The 6,685-nt window shown below is 40.5% G+C and overlaps 1 long non-coding RNA gene across 1 annotated transcript; it reads right to left on the reverse strand.

Moving 5' to 3' along the window:
* Positions 1–4,560: 4,560 nt before the first annotated feature.
* Positions 4,561–5,809, reverse strand: LOC138175748 (uncharacterized). The gene is made up of 2 exons (XR_011172077.1): positions 5,612–5,809; positions 4,561–4,722 (listed from the first exon to the last, which is right to left on the reverse strand). It is a non-coding gene; the product is annotated as an uncharacterized lncRNA (long non-coding RNA).
* Positions 5,810–6,685: the final 876 nt, after the last annotated feature.

The raw sequence follows: 6,685 nt of genomic DNA on the forward strand, positions 1-6,685 counted from the left end.
CTCTCTGTCTCTCTGTCTCTCTCTGTCTCTCTCTGTCTCTCTCTGTCTCTCTCTCTCTCTCTCTCTCTCTCTCTCTCTCTCTCTCTCTCTCTCTCTCTCTCTCTCTCTCTCTCTCTCTCTCTCTCTCTCTCTGTCTCTCTCTCTCTCTCTCTCTCTGTCTCTCTCTCTTTCTCTCTCTCTCCCTCCCACCCCCGTGTGTCTCTCCTCTGTCTCTGTCTCTTCCTCTCTCTGTCTGTCTCTGTCTCTCTCCCTCTCCTCTGTCTCTGTGTGTCTCTCCTCTGTCTCTGTCTCTGTCTCTTCCTCTCTCTGTCTGTCTCTGTCTCTCTCCCTCTCCCCCCTACTCCCTTTTATATTCTCTCTTCTTCTCCCCTCTTACTCCCTGATTTTTCCCTCTTTTTCTCTTTCCCTCTCTCTCTCTTTCTCCCTCTTTTCTTCTTTCCTTTTCTCCATCTCTCCAGATGTTTCTCTTCATTCCTCTGCAGCCTGATGAGTGGGTACAGGTCTCTTGGTGGCCTTCACTGTACCTTAGAGCAGAGCAGCCATGTGGTTGCCTGAAACTGAGCCCCCAAACCCATGCCAAAAAGAACCGGAGGGCCTCCAGCTATTCTGCCTTTGTCTAATTCCCACTCTGGATAATTTCCTTTGCTTGAAGAAGGGGTTGGCAAAAACCACTAGATTAGGGATCAAGAGATCATAGGAACAGAGATTTAATGTTGAAAAGGACTATTTTAACCCCTTGTCTTTTATAGATGAAGAAACTGAGACCCAAAAGATTAAGTGATTTGCCCAAAGTTACGCAGGTAATAAGTAGCAAAGCCTGAATTCAAATCCAGTGCTTCTAACCCCAAATCCAGCATGCTTCCACAGAATTCCAACCCCAGTTTTACCACTTATAATCGCACATCAGAATCTGTGCCTCCATCAAAATAAACACGGAGATGCTTTCCCAGGATTCCACTGGCCACTGACCTCCTCTACACTCTAACTCACTATGTGATCTTAAACAAGTCACTTGGTCTCTTTTGTCTTCAGCTTGCACATCTATAAAATGAAAGGGTTGGACCAGATGATTTCTAAGGGCTCTTCTACCTCGAATATTCTGCAAATCTCTCTTGTAGACTGTTGGTCTTCATCCCCTCTACATGGTCTGTCAGAGAGAAGCCACAAGTCAAATGTTTCCTTATCTTCTGCATTGGAACAGCTCTGTTAGGAAGACACAGAAACACCAGCCCAGAAGAAGGTGTTAACTTTCTACTCCCAAACACATTGCGGTTAAGCCAGCCAAGTGACAAAGATGAACAAATCCACACTGTGATTGCCCAAGAAGGCGTTTGGAAGAATGAGATGGTTTCCCTGGCATCTAAGGACTTCTTGCTGGTCCATTTGTTTTCATATACTCCCTTGTATTATTAAATAACTTCAAGGCTGTGTAACTTGCTTGCCAAAGTAGACTTCAAACTCCTGGAAGGCAGATAATATCTTGTACATTGTCTCTTGTTTAATTAATTTTTTTTCCAATTAGCAACAATCTGTTTTCTTTCCCTCTCACCTCCACCCTTAACATTGCAAAAAGAAAGAAAGAAAAACAAAAGTATTGTAACAAATCCACAGTCAAGCAAAACAAATTCCCACGTTGGCCACGTCCAAAAATTTTATGTCTCATTCTGCATGCTGAGTCCATTACTTCTATGTCAGGCGGTGACTAGTAGGCTTGTCATCGGTTCTCTAGAATCATGACTGGACACTGTGTAGATCAGAGTTCTTAAGTCTTTTAAAGTTGTTCATCTCTACAATGTTGTTGTTATTGTATAAATTGTCTTCTGGTTCTGCTCATTTAACTCTCCATCAGGTCACAAAAGTCTTCCCAGATTTCAAGGAAATCATCCTTTTCATTATTTCTCTTTTTGTTTTGCTTTTTTTTGTTGTTGTTGATTTTTTTTGAGGGAGGAAGGCAGGGCAATTGAGGTTAAGTTACTGGCCCAAGGTCACATGGCTAATAAGTATTAAGTGTCTGAGGTCGGATTTGAATTCAGGTCCTCCTGACTCCAGGGACGATGCTCTATTCATTACATCGCCTAGCTGCCCCCATTACTTCTTATGGTACAGTTATATTCCACTACCGTGTTTCCCCGATAATAAGACACTGTCTTATTATTTTTTTGGAAAGAAAAACACCAGAGGGCTTATTTTCAGGGGAGGGCTTATGTTGTCCTGCCTCAGCTCTCCTCCGCGGCACTGCTTTCAATGGCGCCAGCAAGCAAATCACTGGGGAAGAACAGGATGATGTGCTCACTGCTGCAGCTCTGATTGGATGCAGCTCAGAGCGCAGTGTGCGTTTCACCGGGGGGGGGGGGGGGGGGGGGACGGTGCATACAGAGGGTACCGTAATGTAGCGTGTAGCGCAGGGGATCACCTTCACTACAGTAGCAATCTCAATAGGGCTTATTTTCGGGGGAGGGCTTATATTAGAGGAATCTTACACAGTAAGGGGAGGGCATATTTTCGGGATAGGTCTTATTATCGGGGAAACACGGTATATTCATATATCACAATAGATGGGCACCCCTTTATTTTCCAGTTCTTTGTTAACAGAAAAAAATTGCTATAAATATTTTGCACATCTGAGTGTTTTTCCTCTCTCTTTGAACACAGTATAGCTGTAGTATAGCTGGTTCAAAGATTCTGCATATTTTAGTCACTTTGGGGGCATAATCTCACACTGCTCTCCAGAATACCTAGACTAATTCACAGCTTCACCAACAATGCATTAATGTGTCTCTTTTCCCACATTCCCTCCAATATATTTAATTTTCCTTATTTGTAAACTTTGCTAATCTGATGGATGTAAGGCAAAACCTTAGAACTGCTTTATTTTGCATTTCTCTAGTTATTGGTCATTTGGAGCATTGTTTTGTTTGGCTATTGATGACTTAATTTCTTTTTTTTCATTATATTTGGATTTATTTTAAGCTTAAATATAAAATAATGAAAGGAAAAACACATTACAATGTACACAGCACAACATGAGAGGATTCAATATAAAGCAATAACTTTCTATTTCAAGAAAACCAAATAATGAATACTACACATTATTTTCAAAGCTGCCCATCTTTACTTTCTCATATGTGTGGTGTGCAGGGCACTGGGGAAACAAAGACAAAATGAAAATCTCTGCCCTGAAGAAACTTACTTTCTAACAGGGAATACAACATGTACATAAAATAGCAAAATGCTCTGTTACTATAATATTGGCAGTTGCATGACTCAGTGGATAGAATACCAGACCTAGAGTCAGGAAGACCTGAGTTCAAATCCAGTTTCAGAACACTTAACTAGCTGTGTGACCCTGGGCAAGTCATTTTACCTCTGTTTGCCTCTGGAGAAGGAAATGGCAAACCACTCCAATATCTTTGCCAAGAAAATTCCAGGCCCAGCACTCTATCCATTGCACCATCTAGCTGTCCTATGTACATTTTCATATAGTGTCTTACTTTGTCATATATTGGCTCATCCTACCCATAAGCAATCAATATTACTCTAATTGTTTGACTATCTTTTTTCTGTAAAGAATTTTTTTACAGTTGCATTACTATAGTTCCTGTGTATGTCCTAGTCGGTAAACTCCCAAGTATTTTATACTTTTGTAGTCATTTTAGATGGAATTTCTTTCTCTATATCTTGCTGATAGATTTTGTTGGCATGCTGGTCCATAAGATTACAAAGAGTTAGATACAACTAAGGACAACAACATGAACAACAACTATGAACAACAAAGGAGAATACCTCATGTTGTCCTTTATGATTTTCAAAATATGTGACTCTTAACAACCCAATGAAGTAGAAATCTTAGTCAAAAAATTAGCCTGATGAACATACCTATATCTACACATGTTTTGTGTGACTGTTAGTCGTTTTTCTGATTTTAGGAAAATATATATCCTGAGATGAGAGTATCCAACTGACCAGTAAGACTGAAAGGTTCATCAAAGCCATTAGAGGTTCCTCTAGCAATTGGACATGAACTCTTCCCTTTTCATAGCTCTGAAAGGTCATTTTCTCCTTACTCCTTTCATTTGTTTATGATATGACTTTTTAATATCTAAACCATGTATCTATTTGGAATTTACTTTGGCACATGGTGTGAGGTATTGGTCTAAAACCTAATTTCTACAAGACTCTCTTCTATTTTCTTAGCTGTTTTCTCAAATAGTGAGGTCTTCTTCCAGGAGTTGAGGTCTTTAGGATTATTGAACACTGGGCTACTAGAGTAGTTTGTTCCTGTTTCTTGTGTATCTACTCTGTTCCACTGACTGTCTTCTCCAGCTCCTTGAGGGCAGGAACTATCCTTTGCCTCTTTTTGTATACCCGGTACTTACCAGAGTGGCTGGTACATAGTAAGCACTTAATGTTTATTGACTGAATGACTGAATCAGTACCAAATGATTTTGATGAGTACTGCTTTGCAGTTTATTATGAGATCTGATTAGGCCCTTCCTGCTTTTTTCATTATTTCCCTTGAGATTCCTATCCTTTTGTTCCTCCAAATAAATTTAATTATCATTTTTTTGCACTGGATATGGTGACTTTATTGATGGTACACAATGCAGGACTCTAAGCTTCTCCCCCTTACTACAAGGGTACTTTGGAACAAGGTTGTGAATGGGACATGGGATCTCCAGTATAGGAACACAGGTTAGGAATGTGGGCTCCCCAGTGGTGGAACTCCTTTTTTGACTGGGGATGAAGATCCATGGCTTCCCACTTTACTCCTTGGAGGCCTTGTAGACCATGAGGTCTACTACACGGTTACTATAACCATACTCATTGTCATACCAGGAAATGAGCTTGACAAAATGGTTATTGAAGGTAATACCAGAGCCAGCATCAAAGGTAGAAGAGTAGGTATTGCTGTTGAAGTCACAGGATACAACCTGGTCCTCTGTATAGCCCAAGATGCCCTTTCAGGGTCCCTCTGATGCTTGCTTCATTACTTTCTTGATATCATAATATTTGGCAGGTTTCTCCAGGTGGCAGGTTAAATCCACAACAGATACACTGGGAGTAGGAACATGGAAGGCCATGCCTGTGAGCTTCCCATTCAGCTCAGGTATGACCTTGCCTACAGCCTTAGCAGCACCAGTGGAAGCAGGGATGACGTTTTGGGCAGCACCATGCACATCATGCCAAAGCTTACCAGAGGGGCCATCTACTGTCTTCTGGGTAGCCATTTATTAATGGCATGGACTATAGTCATGAGTCCTTCCACAATGCCAAAGTTGTCATGAATGACCTTGGCCAAGGGGGCCAAGCAGTTGGTAGTGTAGTAAGCATTACTGAAGATCTTAAGGGAATTATCATATTTCTCATGGTTCATTCCCATCACGAACATTGGGTTATCAGCAGAAGGGGCAGAGATGATGACCCTCTTGGCTCCACCCTTCAAGTGAGCCCCAACCTTTTCCATGGTGGTAAAGACTGTACTGGATTCTACAACATACTTGGCTCTGGCATCTCCCCATTTAATATTGGTGGATCCCATTCCTGGAAGATGGTAATGGCTTTTCCATGGATCACCAGCTTCCCATTCTCAGATTTCACAGTGCCCTTGAACTTGCCATGGGTGGAATCATATTGAAACATATAAACCATGTAGTTGAAGTCAATGATGGGGTCACTGATGGCCACAATGTCTACTCCACCTGAGGTGAATGCAGCCTTGGTCACCAGGTGCCCAATATAGTCAAATCCATTGACTCCGACCTTTACCATCTTGTTCCAGGGATGCAACTGAAGCAGTAGAACCTGGTACTGAGCTTGTGAGAAAAGCCAAAAGCCTAATTATCATTTTCAAACTAAAAATTAATCCTTAGGTAATTTGAATTATAAGACCCAGAAAAAGTAAATTAATTTAGTACTAATGTCATTTTGTCATATTGTCACATTGTTGTTGTTCTGTCATGTCTGGTTCTTTGTGACCCTATTTGGGTTTTCTTGGCTTAGACACTGGAGTGGTTTGTCATTTCCTGCTCTAGCTCATTTTACAGATGAGGAACTGATGCTATTAGTGTTAAGTGACTTGCCCAGGGTCATATAAGCAGTAGCCAGATTTGAACTCACAAAGATGAATCTTCCTGACTCTAGGCCCAACACTCTATCTACTTTGCCACCTAGTTGCACTGTGTGTGTGTGTGTGTGTGCGCGCATGTGTATTTTATATTTTGTCATATATTGGTTCATCCTACCCATGAGCAATTACATTTCTCTAATTATTTAGGTCTATTTTTATATCTGTAAAGAATTTTTATAGTTGTATTACTATAGTTCCTGTATGTATCCTAGTAGGTAAACTCCCAGATATTTTATACCTTTTATAGTCAATTTAAGTCTTTTTATATATCTTCCTGATGGATTTTCTTAGTAACATACAGAAATAATTAAATTTGTATGGATTTATTTTATATGTTGCAATTTTAATGATGTTAGTATTTTAATATAATTTTAGTTGATAAAATTTTTGTTCCCTAAATTAACTTGTGACTGGAGTTGGTAGCAAAATCTATTAGAGCAGAAGCAGCCAATCACACAGGAAATGCTAGCAGTCAGAAGTAGAAAGAAAGTCCCCAGATTACAAACAATGGGAGTTTCAGTAATCGTGACCCATTGTGATGCAGAGAAGTGCTGGCTA

The sequence above is a fragment of the Petaurus breviceps genome, unplaced genomic scaffold (assembly GCF_028583685.1).
Source record: "Petaurus breviceps papuanus isolate PSGF00001 unplaced genomic scaffold, PetGlider_PUasm1.0 79, whole genome shotgun sequence".
NCBI lineage: Eukaryota > Metazoa > Chordata > Mammalia > Diprotodontia > Petauridae > Petaurus > Petaurus breviceps.